The 13,609-nt window shown below is 37.7% G+C and overlaps 1 long non-coding RNA gene across 1 annotated transcript in view; it reads left to right on the top strand.

Moving 5' to 3' along the window:
- Positions 1-2,218: 2,218 nt before the first annotated feature.
- LOC139362227 (uncharacterized) overlaps positions 2,219-13,609 on the top strand; it is a 23,931-nt gene continuing 12,540 nt past the window's right edge. The window contains exons 1-2 of the long non-coding RNA XR_011620650.1: positions 2,219-2,333; positions 2,677-2,729. This is a non-coding gene — a long non-coding RNA (uncharacterized lncRNA). The remainder of the gene's footprint in view (positions 2,334-2,676; positions 2,730-13,609) is intronic.

Genomic DNA, 13,609 nt, shown 5'->3' with positions numbered 1-13,609 from the left:
ACTTAAACCCTGATCTTCCTACCACCAAGCCCCAAACATTTTCCTCACCATGAAGGTGAGAGGAACAGATTGCCCTTGGCTGCAATAGCTGTGGGGCAGTTTCACAACCTAATGCACAACAGAGTGGAAAAAGAGTGATGTCTACCTGAGAAAGACTTGTTCCTTGACCAAACTTGAGTCAAACTCCTCTGAGTCCTCTTTCTGACTAGGTTCAGAACCTGGGGGCTCTGCTTTTGGCCTGCTTACTCCAATTTCAGCAATAATCCTTTTTTTGGGTCAGTCTATCAAGAATCCCCCTAGCCTTGATGTTTTCTCTTAGTCATTTTTCATCCACTGACTCCCCATCCTACTCCTCGGCTATAAGTCTCCATCTTTGTCTTTGACTACTTGTAGTCAAAGTTGAGCTCTATCCCTGTGTCAACTGCAAAATCCCCACTGCAATTGTCCCTCTTAACTAAAGTCTGTCTGCCTTTCCATCTTTAGCAAGTGTCTGATTAATTTTTTTTTAACATACTTACAGTCCCACAGGGCTTGAGAACTGAAATCAAAATTGCACCCATCGGGCTAATGCTGTGGTTCTGGGAAGGAGGCATTGGCAAGTCCAGTCTTGAGGGAGGGTCCATAAAGGTGTCCAGAAGGGCTAGGGCAGAGATTGGAAGACACTAACAACTCAGTTCTCCCCTCTCCCTACAGAGTCAAACGCGGGGCCTGAGGTAGAAAGGTAGTCCCTTTGTGCCGAGCAACAGCCCCAGGACTTGGTATGAATCACCCTTATTCTGCTCACAAATTGAGGCTGGGCCCAGCTCGCCCAGGCAGCAAAGGGGATTGTCGGTGAAGGAGTGCTGCTTAAGCTCAGAAACAATCATTGCTGGAAGGTTTTTCTAGGTCACAAGAAGAGACGATCCTGAGAACGACGACAAAAATGCAGGTGGATTCCAAAGCACTCTCAGGAGTTGTCTATAAAAAAAATTTTGTTTTGTAAAGCAGTCATTATACTAAAAAGATACTTGCAAACACATGTTTACAACAGCACAATTTGCAATTGAAAAAATGTGGAACCAACCAAAATGTGGAACCAACCAATCAACATGTGGATAAAGAAATGTGATATATATGATGGAGTACTACTGAGCCATAAAAAGGAATGAATTAATGGCATTCGCAGCAACCTGGATGAGATTGGAGACTATTACTCTAAATGAAGCAACTCAGAAACGGAAAACCAAACATCATATGTTCTCACTCATGAGTGGGAGCTAAGCTATGAGGATGCAAAGGCAAATAAATGACACAATGGACTTTGGAGATTCAGGGGAAAAGGGTGGAGGGGGGTAAGGGATAAAAGACTACAAACTGGGTGCAGTGTATACTGCTCAGACGATGGGTGCACCAAGATCTCACAAATCACCACTGAAGAACTTACTCATGTAACCAAACACCACCTGTTCCCCCAATAACCTGTGGAAATAAAAATTAAAAACAAATTGTTTATTTGTTTAAGTTAATCTAATATTACATCAATTTCCTATCCATCTGGTCTTAAAAGAAATTCAATCTCTTATCTCTCATATACTTAGGGAAAAGGAGCTCCTGCTCTGGGCCTTGAGCTGTAGAAAGCCTCACTCTGATCTCCTTCCGCTGTGTCTGAATATCTTATTGGCATGGGGAAGATAGAGGTGGCTACCAAGTGTCATGGGCTGAGATTCCCCCATCTGGATCCCAAGTTCTCCCTTTGTAGACAGGCTGCATACACAGAGGACCTCAGAGCTGCCAACTCTGGTTTGCTGGCTTGGCAGGTCTCTCCTCTGGATCAGTCTGTCTGATGGTAGGCTGTATACCCAGTGTACATTGTGGAATTAAACAAACACCAATCAAATGAGAAAAGCAAAAGCTCTTCTTCCAGAGCTTGCTATCACAAGGGAGTCAGCCACCATTACTTGCCTTTTGGCAGAGACTTAAAGGCAGGCACAGGTGTGGGAAAGCTTCATAGTGGCTAAAAGGGAAGGTTTCAGGTGTTCCCTAATGAAAGGCTATCGACCTGGGGAAGCTGAAGGCAGCTAAATAGAAGTGTGATCTTTTGTGATTGGTTAGGGGTGTGTATTTGGCTTTTTGTTTGTTGACCTTAAGTTGGAAGCAGGGACAAAAATGAAGGAAGCTGTCAGTTATTAACCAAATCCTGGACATTTTGGACTGAGTGTTAAAGCAATTATTATTTGGCTTCCTGGATTTTCACTAGAGATAGTGATTGGCTTCCTGCAAGTCTGACTTAGAGGACTCTGACTTCTTGGGTTGCTTTTTGTTGATAAGGAGGTCGATTTTCTGAAACGGCTGCTGTAAGTTGTGTGTCAAAGTTCTACTGTTATACATGACCTAGCCATTGTCTGTTTTATATCCAGTCTCTTCGTGTTTAGGTCTATGGGAAGGCAAAGGATGGCTGTTTGATGGTGTAGATATGATATGGTTTGGCTGTGTCACCACCCGAATCTCATCTTGAGTTGTAGCTTCCATAATTCCTACATTGTGGGAGGGAATTGGTGGAAGATAATTGAGTCATGGAAGCGGTTTCCTCCACACTGTTCTAGTGGTAGTGAACAAGTCTCATGAGATCTGATGGTTTTATAAGGGGAAACCCCATTCACTTGGCTCTTGTTCTCTTTCTGCCCACCGCCATGTAAGACGTGCTTTTTGCCTTCTGCCATGATTGTGAGGCTCCCCAGCCACATGGAACTGTGAGTCCATTAAACTTCTTTTTCTTTATAAATTACCCAGTCTCAGGTATGCCTTTATCAGCATTGCGAAAACAGACTAATACCAAATAGAGCTTGAATGTGTGGGCTCTGCTCTCTGCACATAGCATGAGGCCCATTTGGTATGGGAAGCAAGAGGTGGAGAGAAAATGGGTGTATAGCACAGCTGAGGCTTGGGGGTCAGGGGTGCCAATCCTCACAATTTCACATACTGAAACAGAATTCTAAGAAGTCTTAGACTTCTAAATTTGTGTCTGGCCTTCCAGTGGTAACATAGGAATAATTTTTTCAAGGTGAAAGAGCAGAACATATTTTATTTTATTTTATTTTATTTAAGAGTTTGTTAACATGACTTATACCTTCTGATATTCAGCCATATTGCATATGACTCTCCATTTTTGCTATTGTCCTGTACTCTACCAGTTTAGGAAGAAGGTCTGTGTATAAGTCCTAGGTCTTAGGTAAAAACCAAAATATTTGGACACCCTCTCTAATTATCAGTGTCTGACCTAACTTGTCATACCGAAGCGTCATTGTCTGAATCAAAATGCTCCCTTTGGGTTAAAGCCAACTACAGGTTTCTGGGATCTGGTGTAAAATGAAAATGTAAGATCCCTTTTGAAAAAGATGAAGAAAAGTATTCAAGATGCTTAAATTTAAAGTTATTTTCTTTCTTCTACAGACTCTTTCAAACTTCTGTGGTTCTTTATTTGCCATGTCATGTCATCATAACTTCAAAAAGTTAATTATTAGCATAGGCTTTATCATTTGTCTTTATATTGTGCAATGCCAATTTTAAATGCAACTATAAGAGCATTTAACTCACATGTGAAATCACCAAAATTATATAATTTATATTTTATATCTTATACATGTATATCAACAAAAGGAGTTGGACAATGAGAGGAAGAACATAGTTGATCCCATGAGATAATTTGGGCTGAGAGCTCAGTTTATGAACCCAGTGAGACACTCACATGGACTTCTAGAATCAGCTATTGAAGAGTTTACAGGAAGCAGGAAATCCCACAGAAACAGATAGCTCTAAAGTTAGGAAATTTGGACCATCTGTTAGTATATCGATTTTACCCATGGGATGATGAACATTAAGGTAATCTGGGATAAATATAAAACAAAAGATGAGGTAATAATCACTTCCTTTTACTTCTGTGTAGATTCACCACCAAAGTGTGCATGAGAGACGCCAAAGTTCAATTTTGCTCACTTTTTAAATAAGCTTTGTATATCTCTCTATTTTTAAAATGACTTTATTGAGGTATAATTTACATATCATAAAATTCACCCATGATCACTGCACAGTCCAGTAACTTTTAGTAAATTTACAAAGTTGCGCAGCCAGCACCACAATCCAGTCTTGGAACCTTTCTGTCAACCTAAAGGGTTCCCTCGAAGGCAATTACCACCCCCAATCCCAGCCCCAGGCAAGCATTGATCTGCTTTCTGTCTGTATGATTTGTTTTTCTGAAAATTCCACATAAATAATCTAATATTTGCAATCATTTGTGTTGGGCTTCTTTCACTGAGCATAATATTTTTGAGGCCCACCCAAGTTGTAGTGTGTAAAAAGTAATTCATTTCTTTTGGTTACTACTATCTCACTACGTGGATAGATCACATTTTGTTTATCTTTTCGCCAGTTGTTGGCTGTTTGAGTGACTTCCAGTTTTTTGGCTATTATAAATAATGCTGCCATGATCATTTACATCTTCGGTGGTCATTAGTTTTTATTCCTCTCAAGTAAATGCCTAGGGCGGAATTGCTACGTTGTATGGTAAGTTTATGTTTACATTTTTAAGAAGTAGCCATATTGATTTCCAAAATTTCAAGGTGTTCTCCCACTAGCAAATCCCGGCCAATATTTGGTATTGTCATTCTTTTTGTTATAGCTTTTCTAGTCGCTGTTTAGTGGTATTTCATTGTGATTTTAGTTTGATTTTTCCTGATGATTACTCATGTTGAACATCTTTTCATGAACTTCTCAATCATGTTTGCATTTTTCTTAATGTCTATTCAAATCTTTTGCTGTTTGTTAAAAAAATGGTTTGCTTGGCTTCTTACTGAGTTATAAAAAGTCTTTTTTTTTAACCATGAGTACAAGTCTTTTCTTAGTTATATATGTTGCAAATATTTTATCCCAGTCAGTGTCTTGCCTTTTCATTATTAAACTACATATTTTGGAGATAAAAAGATTCTAATTTTGATAAAATTTATTAAAGATATCCAATTTATCATTTTTTCATTTAATGCATTTCGCTTTTGGTGTCATATCTGAGAAATATTTGCTTAATCCAAGGTCATGAGGATTATCTCCTATGTTTTTTTCTAAATGTTTAATAGTTTTAGCTCCAATATCTAAGTCTATAATCCATATTTGAGTTAATTTTTATAGATGGTGTGAGGTCTGAATTAAAGTTTATATTTTCAATGTATAAAAATCCAATTGTCTTGGCATTTGCCTTTCCTCAAAGATGACAAGCCATTGACATCTTTGACAAAAATCAATTGACTATAAATGTGAGGGTTAAGGTCTTTCCATGTTACATTTACCCTCCTTTTTCTGGTCTTAAGGATGCAGGGGATGATAGAATATCTCAAAATTACATGTATGCTCATCCCACATTATACACAGTAGTGTCAGAATTACAAGACTAATATTACCAGCACTGGCATAGTGGCTCATACCTTTAATCCTGGCACTTTGGGAGGCCGAAGTGGGAGGATCACCTGAGCCCAGGAGTTCTGCACCCACATGGGCAACATGTGAAACCCCATATCTACAAAAAATACAAAAATTAGATGGGCGTGGTGGCTAATTTTATGGTGTTCTTTTATGGTTCTCCCAGCTACTTGGGAGGCTAAGGTGGGAGGATCACTTGAGCCCAGGAAGCAGAGGCTGCAGTGATTTTAGATCACACCACTGCACTACAGCTTAGTGACAGAGTGAGATCCTATCTCAATAATAATAATAATAATAATAGTAATAATAATACCAGCACCAACATAACTTTCCATTGTAAAGAAGAAAAGGAATTCTCCTTTTCTCAACCATCACAAGATTCAAGACTGACATTCCTCTAACAAAAGACATATTAGCAAGAGAAAAGCATAACAAATTCATTTCATCAACATTTTACATGGCACAAGAGCCTTCAGAAAGGATCTAAAGATCCAGGGTAAACTGAGTATTGTTATGGATCTGTGCAGAAGTGTGATTGGAGGACAAAAGGGGGTATGATCTAATGGATATAAACTGGTGGGAACTTAGCAAGGCCTATTTGTTCAGATTCTTCTTTGCCTCCAGGTATAAGGCAGAACCCCTCTGGAATGAGGGTCATATCAAGTCATACCACATACTTTCAGGGGAAGTAAGTCAGAGAATTCTTTTTATGACCTCAGGAGAGAAAGGTAGGAGAAATCAGAGAAAGAGAAGATCACAAAGACCTTTCTGCTTCTGCAATATTCTCAATTTCCTTCAGCTTGAAATACTCAGTATTCCAAGGTGTCATATTTTGGGGGTAGCATTTCCTTCACCCCATCACCATTTATTTTTAAAAGTGATCCACTTTAATGCCGACTAGAAGCTCTGGGTAAGAGCCTCTCAGGTTGGGGCTCCACTCTGGTGTGATGTAGCTGGGCGGTCATTGAGGAACCCTCAAATGCCATTATCCCTTGAATTTTCTTCTGTTTTCAGTTCCCCCATAAAGAGATTCTCTAATCTTCAGTCAGTAGACAGTTTTGGAAAGCAGGAAAAGAAAGAGGCTGCACCATAAATACATTTCCATGTAGTCACCCTTTTCATGCTGTAACTTCTTCTTAATTAAACCTTATGTCTCTGAGTCCTGTGTCTCCGACATTTCTTCAGAGAACAAGCAGCCATTCTTTGGTTGCAGAAAAAAAAGGATAATTCCTCTACTGTTTAATAGGGTCAAACAAGAGGTGTGGTGGAGCTGACTTGAGCCAGCTCTCTGGAAGACATGTGCTCATGTCTTCCCAGTTCTGTGTTGAGTAATATTATATTGGTAGCTTGAAATTGGCCATGATGGGAATATTTACATCATCAAAATTGGCAAACAGGGCTTTTTATTGGGGGTGGGGTGGAGTAGGGAGCTGGTTACCAGCACAGCATTGGATCTTATCTTGCTGCTTATAAGACACATTTTTGATAAACCCTTCATTGCCCAACCTTACCTACAATATCATTTTTAGATTTTGGAATTCCAAGGGCTAAGTCAGCTTGCCAACTTGCTTCTGCACTGTCTCCTACTGGTAGCTTTGGTTTTGTTGTTCTCTGTTTTGCTAAATCTGTTAATACTTGTCCAATTGCTTTCCAATTTCTCACACTTTGTTATCTCTTCTAATTCTGTTTGACAATTTATCCTTACATTGTTATTTTAAGATTATTAGAAAGAAGGATTGAACACAAAGTAAAGGAGTATTCATTTAACCATATTTAATTTTAAGTAGGCTTTGACTTTAAAAGTTTTCTTGGATTTTATACACATGAAAATACATAAAGATGCTATGCTCCATCTTTCTGCTCCCTCAGCTCTACTCTGTAGATATTAAAAATGGGTTTAAAATAGTCATTTGCTGTCTTACAGAAGAACATTGTGAAGAATTATGTAATAAAAAGGGGTTCTCATGTTTAAAAGAACAAAACATAACACTGTGACTGATAGGTTGTACTTCACGATGTTAAATGTTAATTACCTCTGGGATTGTGATTCCTATTTTCTTATTTTCGTTTCTCTAATCTTTTTAACACATCTACAATAATTCTTCATTATTTTAGAAACAAAAAAGTAAAAGTTATTTTAAATGGAATACAATTTACATACAAACAAACCCAAAAGTATTATGATAGAATTATTTCGCAATTCTTAGGAGTTTACTGAGTTGAGAAAAGGAGATGTAACATTAGAACATAACCTAATTCTAATGTCTAATTCCAAGGCATGTTGTGTTTTTTGGCATATCTCTGCATTCCTCAAACACATATACACTTTGGGGTTTCCAAAAGTAGAATATTATTACATAGATCTTGGTGGGAAGTGGAAAGTTGCAAACTGTTGTCACTTTCAGTTTCACATTTCTTCCTGTAAATTGAGAAAGACATCGTTCTGCCTCACCAACTGAGATATTCTATAAATGTTCAGCACACACATGTGTACAATAACACGAAAGCTTTCATTCGTCTTATAAAATCCTTGCGTGGCAATACCACTTTTTTTTTTAAATCTATTGAGGTGTGGGCTTTTGGAATTTGAGACCTTCCTTCTTACCCTCAAGGAAAATTAGGAAGAGAAAAAAATTAAAAGGACCCTCTACTTTCCTGATAATTTCAATTTCTTATGCCTTGTCTTTCCCAAGGATTTCAAATATTTCAATTGTAGTAGACTTGTTGAGTCATTCCTTACCGGCTGCTGTTCTGCCAGTGGTCACCTTGACAGCTTTCTCCTTAGCTAGTTTTAGGAGCACCAAGTGAGAGAATATTTGAACTGGCTAGAGAATGAGTGGCCAGAGCCCATTTTGAGTAAATCTGACAGCTCTCAAATTCTGCTGAAGATACAAAACCCAGACATAGAGACAGGTAGGATTTGTAAAGGTCAAGGAATACGGATGTCACCTGTTACCAGAGGACCCATCTCTGAGATCTCCCTAGAAGACCCGACATCCTTTCTTGGCTACTCCTGAGGCCAAATGCCAGACCGTCAACTATAGGGTAGCACTGGCAGGAAGAGAAGTGTGTTTTGAATGATTTGACGGTCTGCTGAGGACTCCACAGGCAAGGAGCTTGATATATAGTGCTTCTTGGTTAAAAGTAATGATCTTTTAAGTAAGAGGTGGTTGAGGTAGTTATTTTGGCCTCAGGAAATCTCTAAGGAGAGAAAAAAAATCAATTCACTGGATCTCGAGGGGCGGGACTAGGCTAATTTCATGTGCTAAGATTAGGACCTAAGCCCTTAGTGTCCCAGCAGGAGAAGACAGGGAAGCTTGTATAATTAAACAGAGAAACTCTAGGTTTTGAAGTGAAACATGAAGCTTATTAGAATTGCAGCTAACATGGGTATGCTTGGCCTTGGACATGCTGAAAATTCATGCTTGTGATTGCTATTATAAAAGATGTCAATATAAAGGCTTTGTGCTGTGTCAATGAGCAGTTGTCTTCTGCCATTTTGATATCTGAGGGGGTCCTTTAATGGCTCCCAATCTCAATCTTTTTTTTTTTTCTCTGAGCTTTTAATATTTTCTCAAAAGTAAATCTTAATCGAATTTCTTAATCGAGTTAGCTTCTCTTCTTTGAAATTACTTCCCTTTGACAATATCTTAATAGTAACTAAGGCATCCATGCAGAAAATTAGAAACGCATTGCCTATCCACCGCCCATTATTATCTCCTACACAGGAAGCTGGGAATGGTGAGTGGGTGCGGTGGGCTGGAGCTCAAAGTTTCGTGAAGCGGGTAGATATCTTTAAGAAAGAGAAAGCCTTCTTACAGTCATTATACCATTCTTGGAATACATCCTCTTTCTCCTTCCTTCTGTCCTCCTTCTTCCTTCCTCCTTCTTCCTTCTTCCTATTTCCTCCTTCTCCCTTCCTCCTTCCTTCCTTCTTCTTTTCTTCCTTCCTGCTTCCCTCCTTTCCTTCTTTCTTTCCTTCCTTTCTTTCTCCCTTCCTTCTTTCCTTCCTTCCTTCCTCCCTCCCTCCCCCAACTTTCACTTCCTTCCTTTCTTCCTCCCTCCCTCCCTCCCTCCCTCCCTCCCTCTCTTCCTTCCTTCCTTCCTTCCTTCCTTCCTTCCTTCCTTCCTTCCTTCCTTCCTTGCTCCTTCTTTCATTTCTTCTCCTCTTTTTCCTCCTCCTCCTTTTTCTCAAATATTTAGTAAGAAGTTACTATGCAAGAGGCTCTGTGCTGAGTGTTAGGAAGAGATATGCAAATTAGAGCAATACACTGCTTCTGTTCTAAAGGAATACTCAAACTGCCAGAGAAGCTGCTAAGACACATAAATGAAAGATTCAGGACTTGGAGTCAGAAAAACTGAGTTCCAATCCTGTTCTTCTGTTTCCCGACTATAAGTCTTTGGGCAAATTATATGCGTTTACTTAACCTCTGTTTTCTTATCTGTAATATGGAGTTAATAATAATACCTTTTTCAGGTAGTTATTTTTGGAGGACTAAATGACATAGAACAGTGTATAATATATATTAAGCACTTAAAACTGTTGGTTGTTTTTAGGGGAGATAGGATAGACTTACAAATCATGTAAAATAGTTTATATTAAATTAGCATTGCGTCAGTAAAAATATTAAAAATGAAAGGGATACAAAGAATCACTTATTTAAGAAAATTTTAAGGAAGATACATAGCAGCATAAATTCTATGATATGGGTAATTCTTACAGCTCATAAACTTTAAAACTAAATGATCTTAAAAGCTCTTTCAATGAGAGTAAAAAGTATGCTTCATTTCTCTATTTTTGACACCAAAACCCACTGTCACCTTTACTGCTGACATATTTGAAGTGAGTGAACAGGCACATGTCAAAGATAAAGTGGATGCTGGGAAAGACATGAGAACTTGAAGAGAGTGAAACATCTCAGAAAGGTGATGCTGTTAGGCTGTCAGAAGCATGCATGAGATAAACAAGAAGCAGTCAAGAGATGACTCATGGAAATGCCTTTGCTGTAAAACTGGGTGTTTAAATTGTGTACAAGATATATTGCAGTGTATAGAATGATGGAGAATCAGAAGATTCAGGCCACACCAAAAATAGCCCATAGTAAGAATATATTGTGTTTTCAGTTTTAAGCCAAGATAAATAGGCTTTTATTCTACTCAGTAGTTCTTCTTTCTTTCTTTAATTTAAAAATATTTGCTCTGCATGCTACATGTTTGTTGTAGGAAAGGAACATGCCTCGTACTTCATCATCTTTTCATGGAATGCAGCAAGATGCTGAGCACCTTAGACCTTAAAGGAATCTTAGAACTTTAGTGAACCCCAAAGTTCTTGTTTTACAAATGCCAAATATTAGACTCTTAACTAATGTCTGTATGTTGGTTGTACGGATTGAGAAGGGTATTTAGGAAAAATAATCTCTAGAAGATAAAAATTCAACATTCTTTATTTTGACCCACAGAAACCTGCTGAAGAATGCTTTGGTCTCCTAGGTAGATTATCTCATTGCACAAAAATAAACTTTAATCATTCTTGTAGAGATATTTTCCATCACATTTCAAAAAGAGATGAAATCTCTTTTATCTGGATCCTGGAGTTAAATTTACAAAGACTTGGAGTATTAATGAAATAATATTGAACCATTATATAAATGATGAATATTTACATATGAAATAACATGTATATAATCACTCATGATGATTATATATCAGAAATAGTTCTAAATGTTTCCTGTAAATGAAATAAGTTAATCGTAATAACTCTCAAAAATATGTACTATCTCTGTTTTGTAGTTGAAGAAATTGAAACATAGTTTGACTTTAAGTACTTACAGCTAGTGAGTATCAGAGCCTGAATTTCAACTCATGGAATAGAGTACATGCTTGTAACCAGTACACCTTCCTGATTTTTGTTGTTATTGTTCAAGACAAGGGTGTTTGGGGGACTTCGTTATGTTAAAAGAAAAACTTCACAAAATAAATTTAACAGAGTTTATTTTCACATACAAAATTCATGAATTGGGCAGCACTCAAAACTGGAAGAGGTTCAGAGAGCTTCACTTTAGCAGCATGAGGAGCAGGCTTTTACAGGCTAACCATAGAAATAAACAAATTACCTTATTAGCTGGGAACTGGATCTTAGAGTTGAAATAATCACATCAAGTCAACAGTCAAAGTAATTCTTAATATTTGCATAGTGCTTTACAGTCTTCTCATTACTGTATTCATTAGTCTATTCATTCATGAAACATTTATTTAGCATCTTCTATGTCCTACAATTAGCTACTGTAATTACTAATATAATAAGTTATATTTTGAGAAGTTTCATTTTGCTAGATTTTTTTTTCCTGAGCTTATTTATACCTACCTGATTCTTACAACAACCCACCCAATTTTAGTATATGCATATTACAGGTAGTAAAATTGAGGCATAAAGAGAGGAAATACCTTGCTTACTGTTCTCACAGTTGGTAAGCCACAGAGCTGATTCAAACCCAGGTATTTATCAAGCTCCAAAGTTCTATGCTTCTTAGGAGAGCTACCTTCCAGAGACCCATGGTCCAGAGAGAGCATCAATATAAAAGTAATTGTGATGTATTATGATAGGAAGGAACACAGAGTCATGTGGATATATTTGTGGCTTATTTATTTCCTCAATTTTTCATGTGTTTTATTGATGCATTCTCATGATTTTGTAAGCTATTGTAGTTTCTCTACTATGTCAAATTTTTTCTCTCTCTCCTGCCTTAGTTTTTAATGGAGAGAATATGAGTTTAGAGTAGATTTAATCAAAATAATCAGATTGGTGAGTGATTGAGCTAGGATTGAAATACAGCATTGTCATGTGTTAAAAAAAATACAACTTCTTAGTTGAGTGTGGTGGTACGCACCTGTAGTCCTAGCTACAAGAAGCTGTGGCAAGAGGATCTCATGAAGTGAGGAGTTTGAGGCTGTGGTGTTCTCTAATTGCACCTGTGAATAGCTACTGCACTCCTGCCTGGGCAACATAGCAAGACCCTATCTCTAAAAATAAAACACACACACGCACACACTCACACATACACAAAATAACTATACCTCCTTCTACTACTTCTTGAAGTCATTTCAGTGCTATGATATGGTGGGGAGAATTTACTTCACCTGCCTATAGGAGTCCTGGATGACAAGGTGGCACTTGGACTGAGGCTTGCAGGATAAGACGCCCACCAAGTGAATGAATAGATAGAGGGCATCATAGATTGTAGAGACAGAATATGCAAACACACCTGGGAGAGAAAAGCAGAGTCGATTTGGGGAAGAGAGAGTCATTTGCTATGGTTGCTGACATGAAGTGACATGTCAGATGAGCTTTGATTTCACATAATATAAATAAAACACTAGTTCAGAGAGTGAAAAAAATAATGTTGACTCTAGGGAAATTAGATAGAATCTCATAGGAATGATGTTTGAAACTTGAAGGATGAGTAAGAATTGGACAAATGGAGATGGAGAAGAAAAAGTATTCCACACGGCAGAAAAAACATTACAAAAGGAATAAATAAATATTCGGTCTGTGAATATAAATCATGAATAGTCATTCACTTTGACCAGACTTAGGTATATAAGTCTGAGAAAAGATGCTCTGCCAAATCCAAGAAAACTTTGACTTCCAGGCTGAGGAGTTTTGTTTTACTTGGAGGATTCATTGACAGAACCATAATCAAAAGTGTGTTTTAAGAAGTTGGAAGTTGATATAGAATTAATTTATAACAGACTTTAATAAAAAGTATTGTTAGATTAATTTTTGTGAAAATCAACATTAAAACCAATAACCCAATTTTACCTTTGTATCATGTTTTTTTATTTTATAACAGGTTGTAGGATTCATATGATCCTTAAACAATAAAGGTGGCAGGCTGATGAGGAACCTTGAGAAATAAATCTTAGGAAATGTTCCTGGGCCTGCTTTGTTCCTAATGGTTATTCGGGTCTGACTCTGGGCTGGGAATTTTCTGAGTATCCTCATGGTTGGCCCTGGCATGTTTTGGGTTTTGGTCTGTTTTGTAGGAACAAAAGGCACTGAAGTAGTCTCGGCCTAATGGCCTCCCAATTAATTATTTTAACAGTTAATATAAAGGCAAAATAAGTGACATTTTTAAGATAACAGAATTATTTCTGGGCTTGACTG

This window comes from Macaca nemestrina, chromosome 3, assembly GCF_043159975.1.
Source record: "Macaca nemestrina isolate mMacNem1 chromosome 3, mMacNem.hap1, whole genome shotgun sequence".
NCBI lineage: Eukaryota > Metazoa > Chordata > Mammalia > Primates > Cercopithecidae > Macaca > Macaca nemestrina.
The sequence above is the reverse complement of the archived record's forward strand: the minus strand, read 5'-3'. Positions and strand labels throughout refer to the sequence as shown.